This window comes from Euprymna scolopes, chromosome 46 (assembly GCF_053919585.1).
Source record: "Euprymna scolopes isolate OS-2025 chromosome 46, ASM5391958v1, whole genome shotgun sequence".
Classification (NCBI taxonomy): domain Eukaryota; kingdom Metazoa; phylum Mollusca; class Cephalopoda; order Sepiida; family Sepiolidae; genus Euprymna; species Euprymna scolopes.
In genome coordinates this window covers 125,291,833-125,307,321 of record NC_136527.1, presented here as the reverse complement: position 1 = coordinate 125,307,321, position 15,489 = coordinate 125,291,833, and positions in this window count along the sequence as shown.

Genomic DNA, 15,489 nt, shown 5'->3' with positions numbered 1-15,489 from the left:
AAATATAGTCATTGGATCAATATAGAACCTGAGGATGAAAACGAGGATCAAGTTTGTATCAACTGGAATCATATTGATCATTGGAGAGAAGTGCCCCAATATACTGAACAGGAAAATGTAGTCCTGCTCACCGCTGAACAAGAGCAGTCGAAAGCTGTAATGGATGCCAAGCATAAAGAAATAAAAAACATGAACACCTATGAAGTATTTGAATGTGTGCCATACACAGGTCAAAAAACAATATCCACAAGATGGGTGATTACTGAAAAATTCAAGGATAATCAGAAAACAATGAAAGCTCGCCTTGTAGCACGAGGCTATGAAGAAAATAGTAATCTGAAAACGGACTCCCCAACATGTAGCCGTGAAGCTATGCGAATGGTCATGCTAACCGCATCAATAAAGAATTGGATGCTGCAGACCATAGATTTTACCTCAGCCTTTTTGCAAGGTGGTATTTTAGAGAGAGATGTGTACCTGAGGCCACCATCTGATGTTTGTCCTAAATCTCAAGTGTGGAAATTAAAAAGATGCATCTATGGATTGAATGATGCTCCACGGGCATGGTACAAGAGAGTTACTCAGGCTTTGATTGAATTAAAAGGAGTAGCAAGTGCTTATGATAATGCATTGTTTTTGTGGCATGATATTAAAGGAAATTTGACTGGAATTCTTGCTATGCACGTGGATGATTTTGTTTTCTGTGGAAACACAGAGTTTGAAAGGGATGTGATTGCAACATTGAAAGAAAAATTTAAGGTGGGATCTCATGAAAGTGGAACATTCAAATATGTTGGACTGAATGTTAATCAACAGGAAAATGGGATCACTGTAGAACAAGATCTATATGTATCTTCCATATCTCCAATAGAAATAAGCAAAGGGAGGATACTGAGGAAAAATGATGAACTGAATGAAGAAGAAAAGCATGAGTTGAAGAGACTTGCAGGTCAGATGATGTGGGTTTCAACTCAAACACGCCCTGATATAGCTTTTGATGTGTGTAAAATGAGCAACACTGGAAAGCATCCCAAAGTAAAAGCCTTATTTGAGGCGAATAAAGCCTTATCAAAATTGAAATCCAAGAAGGGTTCTATAACATTTCCAAAATTGGGAAAGCCCTCAGATTTACACATTTTGTGTTATACTGATGCCTCTTATGCCAGTCTGGAAGATGGATCTTCACAGGGTGGTTTTGTTGTCTTTATTGGAGGAAGTACTGACAAAATGGCCCCCATGTGTTGGGCGTCAAAGAAATTGGACAGAGTGACAAAAAACCCATTGGCCTCAGAGACTCTTGCTCTGAATGAGGGAGCTGATGCTGGTGTTTTGACTGCGGTTATGATACAAGAGGTATTTCAGTTATCTAAATTGCCAGACGTTCTCTGCAAGACAGATAATGCATCACTTGTGGAGACATTGAATTCCAACAATCTGGTAAGCGATCGACGATTGAGAATAGATGTAGCAAGGCTGAAGGAAATGAAGAGTAGAGGAGAGATACAGATAGAATGGATCAAGGGTTGTGATCAGGTCTCTGATTGTTTGACCAAGGCAGGAGCTCCGTCTGAGCTTCTAAGGGGCTTGTTAAATCAGAAATAAATTATTAACTTGAGGACAGCAGCAATGTTAAAGTAGACATTGGTTACCTCGCTTGCTTCAGTTACCTGGTTACCTCCCTTGCTTGTGGTGATATAAATAGGAGTCGGTCATCTTGGTTTAGTCAGTTCGTTCGTACAGTTTAGACAGACTACAAGTGTCTCAACAATAGTGAATTAGGAAATATTTGTTGCGTTTGAGATTACGTATGATTTAATAGTAAATTAGAAGCTAAATATAATTTGGGTTTGAGATTACACATGATTTAATACGAAAATACTAGCAAATTCTTTAGGTTTGAGATTAATAGTGAATTAATAGTAAATGATTAGCAAATATTTTTTGCGTTTGAGATTACGTATGATTTCATAGTAAATTAGTAGTAAATATTTTGGGGTTTTAAATTACACTTGATTTAATAGTAAATTAGAAGCAAATAAAATTTGGGTTTGAGATTACACATGATTTCATAGGAAAATTACTAGCAAATTCTTTAGGTTTGAGATTAATAGTGAATTAATAGTAAATGATTAGCAAATATTTTTTGCGTTTGAGATTACGTATGATTTCATAGTAAATTAGTAGTAAATATTTTGGGGTTTTAAATTACACATGATTTAATAGTAAATTAGTAGCAAATATAATTTGGGTTTGAGATTACAGATCATTTAATAGGAAATTACTCGCAAATTCTTTAGGTTTGAGATTAATAGTGAATTAATAGTAAATGATTAGCAAGTATTTTGTGCGTTTGAGATTACGTATGATTTCATAGTAAATTAGTAGTAAATATTTTGGGGTTTTAAATTACACATGATTTAATAGTAAATTAGAAGCAAATAAAATTCGGGTTTGAGATTACACATGATTTAATACGAAAATACTAGCAAATTCTTTAGGTTTGAGATTAATAGTGAATGACTAGTAAATGATTAGCAAATATTTTTTGCGTTTGAGATTACGTATGATTTCATAGTAAATTAGTAGTAAATATTTTGGGGTTTTAAATTACACTTGATTTAATAATAGTAAATTAGAAGCAAATATAATTTGGGTTTGAGATTACACATGATTTCATAGGAAATTACTAGCAAATTCTTTAGGTTTGAGATTAATAGTGAATTAATAGTAAATGATTAGCAAATATTTTTTGCGTTTGAGATTACGTATGATTTCATAGTAAATTAGTAGTAAATATTTTGGGGTTGTTGATTACACATGATTTAATAGTAAATACTTAGCAAATATAATTTGGGTTTGAGATTACACATGATTTAATTGAAAAATTTTAGCAAATTCTTTAGGTTTGAGATTAATAGTGAATTAATAGTAAATGATTAGCAAATATTTTTTGCGTTTGAGATTACGTATGATTTCATAGTAAATTAGTAGTAAATATTTTGGGGTTTTAAATTACACTTGATTTAATAATAGTAAATTAGAAGCAAATATAATTTGGGTTTGAGATTACACATGATTTCATAGGAAATTACTAGCAAATTCTTTAGGTTTGAGATTAATAGTGAATTAATAGTAAATGATTAGCAAATATTTTTTGCGTTTGAGATTACGTATGATTTCATAGTAAATTAGTAGTAAATATTTTGGGGTTTTAAATTACACATGATTTAATAGTAAATTAGTAGCAAATATAATTTGCGTTTGAGATTACAGATCATTTAATAGGAAATTACTCGCAAATTCTTTAGGTTTGAGATTAATAGTGAATTAATAGTAAATGATTAGCAAGTATTTTTTGCGTTTGAGATTACGTATGATTTCATAGTAAATTAGTAGTAAATATTTTGGGGTTTTAAATTACACATGATTTAATAGTAAATTAGAAGCAAATATAATTTGGGTTTGAGATTACACATGATTACATACGAAAATACTAGCAAATTCTTTAGGTTTGAGATTAATAGTGAATTAATAGTAAATGATTAGCAAATATTTTTTGCGTTTGAGATTACGTATGATTTCATAGTAAATTAGTAGTAAATATTTTGGGGTTTTAAATTACACATGATTTAATAGTAAATTAGAAGCAAATATAATTTGGGTTTGAGATTACAGATCATTTAATAGGAAATTACTCGCAAATTCTTTAGGTTTGAGATTAATAGTGAATTAATAGTAAATGATTAGCAAATATTTTTTGCGTTTGAGATTACGTATGATTTCATAGTAAATTAGTAGTAAATATTTTGGGGTTTTAAATTACACATGATTTAATAGTAAATTAGAAGCAAATAAAATTTGGGTTTGAGATTACACATGATTACATACGAAAATACAAGCAAATTCTTTAGGTTTGAGATTAATAGTGAATTAAGAGTAAATGATTAGCAAATATTTTTTGCGTTTGAGATTACGTATGATTTCATAGTAAATTAGTAGTAAATATTTTGGGGTTTTAAATTACACATTATTTAATAGTAAATTAGAAGCAAATATAATTTGGGTTTGAGATTAAACATGATTTCATAGGAAATTACAAGTAAATTCTTTAGGTTGGAGATTAATAGTGAATTAATAGTAAAGAATCAGCAAATATTTTTTGCGTTTGATATTACGTATGATTTCATAGTAAATTAGTAGTAAATATTTTGGGGTTTTAAATTACACATGATTTAATAGTAAATTAGAAGCAAATAAAATTCGGGTTTGAGATTACACATGATTTAATACGAAAATACTAGCAAATTCTTTAGGTTTGAGATTAATAGTGAATGACTAGTAAATGATTAGCAAATATTTTTTGCGTTTGAGATTACGTATGATTTCATAGTAAATTAGTAGTAAATATTTTGGGGTTTTAAATTACACTTGATTTAATAATAGTAAATTAGAAGCAAATATAATTTGGGTTTGAGATTACACATGATTTCATAGGAAATTACTAGCAAATTCTTTAGGTTTGAGATTAATAGTGAATTAATAGTAAATGATTAGCAAATATTTTTTGCGTTTGAGATTACGTATGATTTCATAGTAAATTAGTAGTAAATATTTTGGGGTTGTTGATTACACATGATTTAATAGTAAATACTAAGCAAATATAATTTGGGTTTGAGATTACACATGATTTAATTGAAAAATTTTAGCAAATTCTTTAGGTTTGAGATTAATAGTGAATTAATATTAAATGATTAGCAAATATTTTTTGCGTTTGAGATTACGTATGATTTCATAGTAAATTAGTAGTAAATATTTTGGGGTTTTAAATTACACATGATTTAATAGTAAATTAGTAGCAAATATAATTTGGGTTTGAGATTACACATGATTTAATAGGAAATTACTAGCAAATTCTTTAGGTTTGAGATTAATAGTGAATTAATAGTATATGATTAGCAAATATTTTTTGCGTTTGAGATTACGTATGATTTCATAGTAAATTAGTAGTAACTATTTTGGGGTTTTAAATTACACATGATTTAATAGTAAATTAGAAGCAAATAAAATTCGGGTTTTAGATTAAACTTGATTTAATAGGAAATTACTCGAAAATTCTTTAGGTTTGAGATTAATAGTGAATTAATAGTAAATGATTAGCAAATATTTTTTGCGTTTGAGATTACGTATGATTTCAAAGAAAATTATTAGTAAATATTTTGGGGTTTTAAATTACACATGATTTTATAGTAAATTAGTAGCAAATATAATTTGGGTTTGAGATTACACATGATTTAATAGGAAATTAATAGCAAATAGTTTAGGTTTGAGATAAATAGTGAATTAATAGCAAATGATTAGCAAATATTTTTTGCGTTTGAGATTACGTATGATTTCATTTTAAATTAGTAGTAAATATTTTGGGGTTTTAAATTACACATGATTTAATAGTAAATTAGTAGCAAATATAATTTGGGTTTGAGATTACACATGATTTAATAGGAAATTACAAGCAAATTGTTTAGGTTTGAGATTAATAGTGAATTAATAGTAAATGATTAGCAAATATTTTTTGCGTTTGAGATTACGTATGATTTCATAGTAAATTAGTAGTAAATATTTTGGGGTTTTAATTACACATGATTTAATAGTAAATTAGTAGCAAATATAATTTGGGTTTGAGATTACACATGATTTAATAGGAAATTACTTGCAAATTCTTTAGGTTTGAGATTAATAGTGAATTAATAGTAAATGATTAGCAAATATTTTTTGCGTTTAAGATTACGTATGATTTCATAGTAAATTAGTAGTAAATATTTTGGGGTTTAAATTACACATGATTTAATAGTAAATTAGTAGCAAATATAATTTGGGTTTGAGATTACACATGATTTAATAGGAAATTACTTGCAAATTCTTTAGGTTTGAGATTAATAGTGAATTAATAGTAAATGATTAGCAAATATTTTTTGCGTTTGAGATTACGTATGATGTCATAGTAAATTAATAGTAAATATTTTGGGGTTTTAAATTACACATGATTTAATAGTAAATTAAAAGCAAATATAATTTGGGTTTGAGATTACACATGATTTAATAGGAAATTACTAGCAAATTCTTTAGGTTTGAGATTAATAGTGAATTAATAGTAAATGATTAGCAAATATTTGTTGCGTTTGACATTACGTATGATTTAATAGTAAATTAGTAGTAAATATTTTCGAGTTTTAAATTACACATGATTTAATAGTAAATTAGAAGCAAATATAATTTGGGTTTGAGATTACACATGATTTAAAAGGAAATTATTAGCAAATTCTTTAGGTTTGAGATTAATAGTGAATTAATAGTAAATGATTAGCAAATATTTTGTGCGTTTGAGATTACTTATGATTTCATAGTAAATTAGTAGTAAATATTTTGGGGTTTTAAATGACACATGATTTAATAGTAAATTAGTAGCAAATATAATTTGGGTTTGAGATTACACATGATTTAATACGAAAACACTAGCAAATTCTTTAGGTTTGAGATGAATAGTGAATTAATAGTAAATGATTAGCAAATATTTTTTGCGTTTGAGATTACGTATGATTTCATAGTAAATTAGTAGTAAATATTTTGGGGTTTTAAATTACACATGATTTAATAGTAAATTAGTAGCAAATATAATTTGGGTTTGAGATTACAAATGATTTAAAAGGAAATTATTAGTAAATTCTTTAGGTTTGAGATTAATATTGAATTAATAGTAAATGATTAGCAAATATTTTGTGCGTTTGACATTACGTATGATTTAATAGTAAATTAGTAGTAAATATTTTGGGGTTTTAAATTACACATGATTTAATAGTAAATTAGTAGCAAATATAATTTGGGTTTGAGATTACACATGATTTAATAGGAAATTACTAGCAAATTCTTTAGGTTTGAGATTAATAGTGAATTAATAGTAAATGATTAGCAAATATTTTGTGCGTTTGAGATTACTTATGATTTCATAGTAAATTATTAGTAAATATTTTGGGGTTTTAAATGACACATGATTTAATAGTAAATTAGTAGCAAATATAATTTGGGTTTTAGATTACACACGATTTAATACGAAAACACTAGCAAATTCTTTAGGTTTGAGATGAATAGTGAATTAATAGTAAATGATTAGCAAATATTTTTTGCGTTTGAGATTACGTATGATTTCATAGTAAATTAGTAGTAAATATTTTGGGGTTTTAAATGACACATGATTTAATAGTAAATAAGTAGCAAATATAATTTGGGTTTGAGATTACACATGATTTAATAGGAAATTACTAGCAAATTCTTTAGGTTTGAGATTAATAGTGAATTAATAGTAAATGATTAGCAAATATTTTGTGCGTTTGAGATTACTTATGATTTCATAGTAAATTATTAGTAAATATTTTGGGGTTTTAAATGACACATGATTTAATAGTAAATTAGTAGCAAATATAATTTGGGTTTTAGATTACACACGATTTAATACGAAAACACTAGCAAATTCTTTAGGTTTGAGATGAATAGTGAATTAATAGTAAATGATTAGCAAATATTTTTTGCGTTTGAGATTACGTATGATTTCATAGTAAATTAGTAGTAAATATTTTGGGGTTTTAAATGACACATGATTTAATAGTAAATTAGTAGCAAATATAATTTGGGTTTGAGATTACACATGATTGATTAGGAAATTACTAGCAAATTCTTTAGGTTGGAGATTAATAGTGAATTTATAGTAAATGATTAGCAAATATTTTTTGCGTTTGAGATTACGTATGATTTCATAGTAAATTAGTAGTAAATATTTTGGGGTTTTAAATTACACATGATTTAATAGTAAATTAGTAGCAAATATAATTTTGGTTTGAGATTACACATGATTTTATACGAAAATTCTAGCAAATTCTTTTGGTTTGAGATTAATAGTGAATTAATAGTAAATGATTAGCAAATATTTTTTGCGTTTGAGATTACGTATGATTTCATAGTAAATTAGTAGTAAATATTTTGGGGTTTTAAATGACACATGATTTAATAGTAAATTAGTAGCAAATATAATTTGGGTTTGAGATTACACATGATTTAATAGGAAATTACTAGCAAATTCTTTAGGTTGGAGATTAATAGTGAATTTATAGTAAATGATTAGCAAATATTTTTTGCGTTTGAGATTACGTATGATTTCATAGTAAATTAGTAGTAAATATTTTGGGGTTTTAAATTACACATGATTTAATAGTAAATTAGTAGCAAATATAATTTTGGTTTGAGATTACACATGATTTTATACGAAAATTCTAGCAAATTCTTTTGGTTTGAGATTAATAGTGAATTAATAGTAAATGATTAGCAAATATTTTTTGCGTTTGAGATTACGTATGATTTCATAGTAAATTAGTAGTAAATATTTTGGGGTTTTAAATGACACATGATTTAATAGTAAATTAGTAGGAAATATAATTTGGGTTTGAGATTACACATGATTTAATAGGAAATTACTAGCAAATTCTTTAGGTTTGAGATTAATAGTGAATTAATAGTAAATGATTAGCAAATATTTTTTGCGTTTGAGATTACGTATGATTTCATAGTAAATTAGTAGTAAATATTTTGGGGTTTAAAATTACACATGATTTAATAGTAAATTAGTAGCAAATATAATTTGGGTTTGAGATTACACCTGATTTAATAAGAAATTACTAGAAAATTCTTTAGGTTTGAGATTAATAGTGAATGTATAGTAAATGATTAGCAAATATATTTTGCGTTTGAGATTGCGTATGATTTCATAGTAAATTAGTAGTAAATATTTTGGGGTTTTAAATGACACATGATTTAATAGTAAATTAGAAGCAAATATCATTTGGGTTTGAGATTAGACATGATTTAATAGGAAATTACTAGCAAATTTTTTAGGGGTGAGATTAATAGTGAATTAATAGTAAATGATTAGCAAATATTTTTTGCGTTTGAGATTACGTATGATTTCATAGTAAATTAGTAGTAAATATTTTGGGGTTTTAAATTACCCACGATTTAATAGTAAATTAGTAGCAAATATAATTTGGGTTTTAGATTACACATGATTTAATAGGAAATTACTAGCAAATTCTTTTGGTTTGAGATTAATAGTGAATTAATAGTAAATGATTAGCAAATATTTTTTGCGTTTGAGATTACATATGATTTCATTGTAAATTAGTAGTAAATATTTTGGGGTTTTAAATTACCCACGATTTAATAGTAAATTAGTAGCAAATATAATTTGGGTTTTAGATTACACATGATTTAATAGGAAATTACTAGCAAATTCTTTTGGTTTGAGATTAATAGTGAATTAATAGTAAATGATTAGCAAATATTTTTTGCGTTTGAGATTACATATGATTTCATAGTAAATTAGTAGTAAATATTTTGGGGTTTTAAATTACCCACGATTTAATAGTAAATTAGTAGCAAATATAATTTGGGTTTTAGATTACACATGATTTAATAGGAAATTACTAGCAAATTCTTTTGGTTTGAGATTAATAGTGAATTAATAGTAAATGATTAGCAAATATTTTTTGCGTTTGAGATTACGTATGATGTCATAGTAAATTAATAGTAAATATTTTGGGGTTTTAAATTACACATGATTTAATAGTAAATTAGTAGCAAATATAATTTGGGTTTGAGATTACACATGATTTAATAGGAAATTACTAGCAAATTCTTTATGTTTGAGATTACTAGTGAATTTGTAGTAAATGATTAGCAAATATGTTTTGCGTTTGAGATTAGGTATGATTTCATAGTAAATTAGTAGTAAATATTTTGGGGTTTTAATTACACATGATTTAATACGAAAATACTAGCAAATTCTTTAGGTTTGAGATTAATAGTGAATTAATAGTAAATGATGAGCAAATATTTTTTGATTTGAGATTACGTATGATGTCATAGTAAATTAATAGTAAATATTTGGGGGTTTTAAATTACACATGATTTAATAGTAAATAAGTAGCAAATATATTTTGGGTTTGAGATTACACATGATTTAATAGGAAATTACTGGCAAATTCTTTAGGTTTGAGAATGATAGTGAATTTATAGTAAATGATTAGCAAATATTTTTTGCGTTTGAGATTACGTATGATTTAATATTAAAGTAGTAGTAAATATTTTGGGGTTTTAATTACACATGATTTAATAGTAACTTAGTAACAAATATAATTTGGGTTTTAGATTACACATGATTTAATAGGAAATTACTAGCAAAGTCATTAGGTTTGAGATTAATAGTGAATTAATAGTAAATGATTAGCAAATATTTTTTGCGTTTGAGATTACGTATGATTTCATAGTAAATTAGTAGTAAATATTTTGGGGTTTTAAATTACACATGATTTAATAGTAATTTAGAAGCAAATATCATTTGGGTTTTTGATTACACATGATTTAATAGGAAATTATTAGCAAATTCTTTAGGTTTGAGATTAATAGTGAATTAATAGTAAATGATTAGCAAATATTTTTTGCGTTTGAGATTACGTATGATTTCATAGTAAATTAGTAGTAAATATTTTGGGGTTTTAAATTACACATGAATTAATAGTAAATTAGAAGCCAATATCATTTGGGTTTTTGATTACACATGAGTTAATAGGAAATTACTAGCAAATTCTTTAGGTTTGAGATTAATAGTGAATTAATAGTAAATGATTAGCAAATATTTTTTGCGTTTGAGATTACATATGATTTCATAGTAAATTAGTAGTAAATATTTTGGGGTTTTAAATTACACATGATTTAATAGTAACTTAGTAACAAATATAATTTGGGTTTTAGATTACACATGATGTAATAGGAAATTACTAGCAAAGTCATTAGGTTTGAGATTAATAGTGAATTAATAGTAAATGATTAGCAAATATTTTTTGCGTTTGAGATTACGTATGATTTGATAGTAAATTAGTAGTAAATATTTTGGGGTTTTAAATTACACATGATTTAATAGTAACTTAGTAACAAATATAATTTGGGTTTTAGATTACACATGATTTAATAGGAAATTACTAGCAAAGTCATACTGTTTGAGATTAATAGTGAATTAATAGTAAATGATTAGCAAATATTTTTTGCGTTTGAGATTACGTATGATTTCATAGTAAATTAGTATTAAATATTTTGGGGTTTTTAATTACACATGATTTAATAGTAAATTAGAAGCAAATATCATTTGGGTTTTAGATTACACATGATTTAATAGGAAAGTACTAGCAAATTCTTTAGGTTTGAGATTAATAGTGAATTAATAGTAAATGATTAGCAAATATTTTTTGCGTTTGAGATTACGTATGATTTCATAGTAAATTAGTAGTAAATATTTTGGGGTTTTAAATTACACATGATTTAATAGTAAATTAGTAACAAATATAATTTGGGTTTTAGATTACACATGATTTAATAGGAAATTACTAGCAAAGTCATACTGTTTGAGATTAATAGTGAATTAATAGTAAATGATTAGCAAATATTTTTTGCGTTTGAGATTACGTATGATTTCATAGTAAATTAGTATTAAATATTTTGGGGTTTTTAATTACACATGATTTAATAGTAAATTAGAAGCAAATATCATTTGGGTTTTAGATTACACATGATTTAATAGGAAAGTACTAGCAAATTCTTTAGGGGTGAGATTAATAGTGAATTAATAGTAAATGATTAGCAAATATTTTTTGCGTTTGAGATTACGTATGATTTCATAGTAAATTAGTAGTAAATATTTTGGGGTTTTAAATTACACATGATTTAATAGTAACTTAGTAACAAATATAATTTGGGTTTTAGATTACACATGATTTAATAGGAAATTACTAGCAAAGTCATACTGTTTGAGATTAATAGTGAATTAATAGTAAATGATTAGCAAATATTTTTTGCGTTTGAGATTACGTATGATTTCATAGTAAATTAGTATTAAATATTTTGGGGTTTTTAATTACACATGATTTAATAGTAAATTAGAAGCAAATATCATTTGGGTTTTAGATTACACATGATTTAATAGGAAAGTACTAGCAAATTCTTTAGGTTTGAGATTAATAGTGAATTAATAGTAAATGATTAGCAAATATTTTTTGCGTTTGAGATTACGTATGATTTCATAGTAAATTAGTAGTAAATATTTTGGGGTTTTAAATTACACATGATTTAATAGTAACTTAGTAACAAATATAATTTGGGTTTTAGATTACACATGATTATATAGGAAATTACTAGCAAAGTCATTAGGTTTGAGATTAATAGTGAATTAATAGTAAATGATTAGAAATATTTTTTGCGTTTGAGATTACGTATGATTTCATAGTAAATTAGTAGTAAATATTTTGGGGTTTTAAATTACACATGATTTAATAGTAAATTAGAAGCAAATATAATTTGGGTTTGAGATTAGACATGATTTAATAGGAAATTACTAGCAAATTCTTTAGGTTTGAGATTAATATTGAATTAATAGTAAATGATTAGCAAATATTTTTTGCGTTTGAGATTACGTATGATTTCATAGTAAATTAGTAGTAAATATTTTGGGGTTTTAAATTACACATGATTTAATAGTAACTTAGTAACAAATATAATTTGGGTTTTAGATTACACATGATTTAATAGGACATTACTAGCAAAGTCATTAGGTTTGAGATTAATAGTGAATTAATAGTAAATGATTAGCAAATATTTTTTGCGTTTGAGATTACGTATGATTTCATAGTAAATTAGTATTAAATATTTTGGGGTTTTTAATTACACATGATTTAATAGTAAATTAGAAGCAAATATCATTTGGGTTTTTGATTACACATGAGTTAATAGGAAATTACTAGCAAATTCTTTAGGTTTGAGATTAATAGTGAATTAATAGTAAATGATTAGCAAATATTTTTTGCGTTTGAGATTACGTATGATTTCATAGTAAATTAGTAGTAAATATTTTGGGGTTTTAAATTACACATGATTTAATAGTAACTTAGTAACAAATATAATTTGGGTTTTAGATTACACATGATTATATAGGAAATTACTAGCAAAGTCATTAGGTTTGAGATTAATAGTGAATTAATAGTAAATGATTAGAAATATTTTTTGCGTTTGAGATTACGTATGATTTCATAGTAAATTAGTAGTAACTATTTGGGGGTTTTAAATTACACATGATTTAATAGTAAATTAGAAGCAAATAAAATTCGGGTTTTAGATTAAACTTGATTTAATAGGAAATTACTCGAAAATTCTTTAGGTTTGAGATTAATAGTGAATTAATAGTAAATGATTAGCAAATATTTTTTGCGTTTGAGATTACGTATGATTTCAAAGTAAATCATTAGTAAATATTTTGGGGTTTTAAATTACACATGATTTTATAGTAAATTAGTAGCAAATATAATTTGGGATTGAGATTACACATGATTTAATAGGAAATTAATAGCAAATAGTTTAGGTTTGAGATAAATAGTGAATTAATAGCAAATGATTAGCAAATATTTTTTGCGCTTGAGATTACGTATGATTTCATTTTAAATTAGTAGTAAATATTTTGGGGTTTTAAATTACACATGATTTAATAGTAAATTAGTAGCAAATATAATTTGGGTTTGAGATTACACATGATTTAATAGGAAATTACAAGCAAATTGTTTAGGTTTGAGATTAATAGTGAATTAATAGTAAATGATTAGCAAATATTTTTTGCGTTTGAGATTACGTATGATTTCATAGTAAATTAGTAGTAAATATTTTGGGGTTTTAATTACACATGATTTAATAGTAAATTAGTAGCAAATATAATTTGGGTTTTAGATTACACATGATTTAATAGGAAATTACTTGCAAATTCTTTAGGTTTGAGATTAATAGTGAATTAATAGTAAATGATTAGCAAATATTTTTTGCGTTTGAGATTACGTATGATTTCATAGTAAATTAGTAGTAAATATTTTGGGGTTTTAATTACACATGATTTAATAGTAAATTAGTAGCAAATATAATTTGGGTTTGAGATTACACATGATTTAATAGGAAATTACTTGCAAATTCTTTAAGTTTGAGATTAATAGTGAATTAATAGTAAATGATTAGCAAATATTTTTTGCGTTTGAGATTACGTATGATGTCATAGTAAATTAATAGTAAATATTTTGGGGTTTTAAATTACACATGATTTAATAGTAAATTAAAAGCAAATATAATTTGGGTTTGAGATTACACATGATTTAATAGGAAATTACTAGCAAATTCTTTAGGTTTGAGATTAATAGTGAATTAATAGTAAATGATTAGCAAATATTTGTTGCGTTTGACATTACGTATGATTTAATAGTAAATTAGTAGTAAATATTTTCGAGTTTTAAATTACACATGATTTAATAGTAAATTAGAAGCAAATATAATTTGGGTTTGAGATTACACATGATTTAAAAGGAAATTATTAGCAAATTCTTTAGGTTTGAGATTAATAGTGAATTAATAGTAAATGATTAGCAAATATTTTGTGCGTTTGAGATTACTTATGATTTCATAGTAAATTATTAGTAAATATTTTGGGGTTTTAAATTACACATTATTTAATAGTAAATTAGTAGCAAATATAATTTGGGTTTTAGATTACACATGATTTAATACGAAAACACTAGCAAATTCTTTAGGTTTGAGATGAATAGTGAATTAATAGTAAATGATTAGCAAATATTTTTTGCGTTTGAGATTACGTATGATTTCATAGTAAATTAGTAGTAAATATTTTGGGGTTTTAAATTACACATGATTTAATAGTAAATTAGTAGCAAATATAATTTGGGTTTGAGATTACAAATGATTTAAAAGGAAATTATTAGTAAATTCTTTAGGTTTGAGATTAATAGTGAATTAATAGTAAATGATTAGCAAATATTTTGTGCGTTTGAGATTACTTATGATTTCATAGTAAATTATTAGTAAATATTTTGGGGTTTTAAATTACACATGATTTAATATTAAATTAGTAGCAAATATAATTTGGGTTTTAGATTACACACGATTTAATACGAAAACACTAGCAAATTCTTTAGGTTTGAGATTAATAGTGAATTAATAGTAAATGATTAGCAAATATTTTTTGCGTTTGAGATTACGTATGATTTCATAGTAAATTAGTAGTAAATATTTTGGGGTTTTAAATTACACATGATTTAATAGTAAATTAGTAGCAAATATAATTTTGGTTTGAGATTACACATGATTTTATACGAAAATACTAGCAAATTCTTTTGGTTTGAGATTAATAGTGAATTAATAGTAAATGATTAGCAAATATTTTTTGCGTTTGAGATTACGTATGATTTCATAGTAAATTAGTAGTAAATATTTTGGGGTTTTAAATGACACATGATTTAATAGTAAATTAGTAGCAAATATAATTTGGGTTTGAGATTACACATGATTTAATAG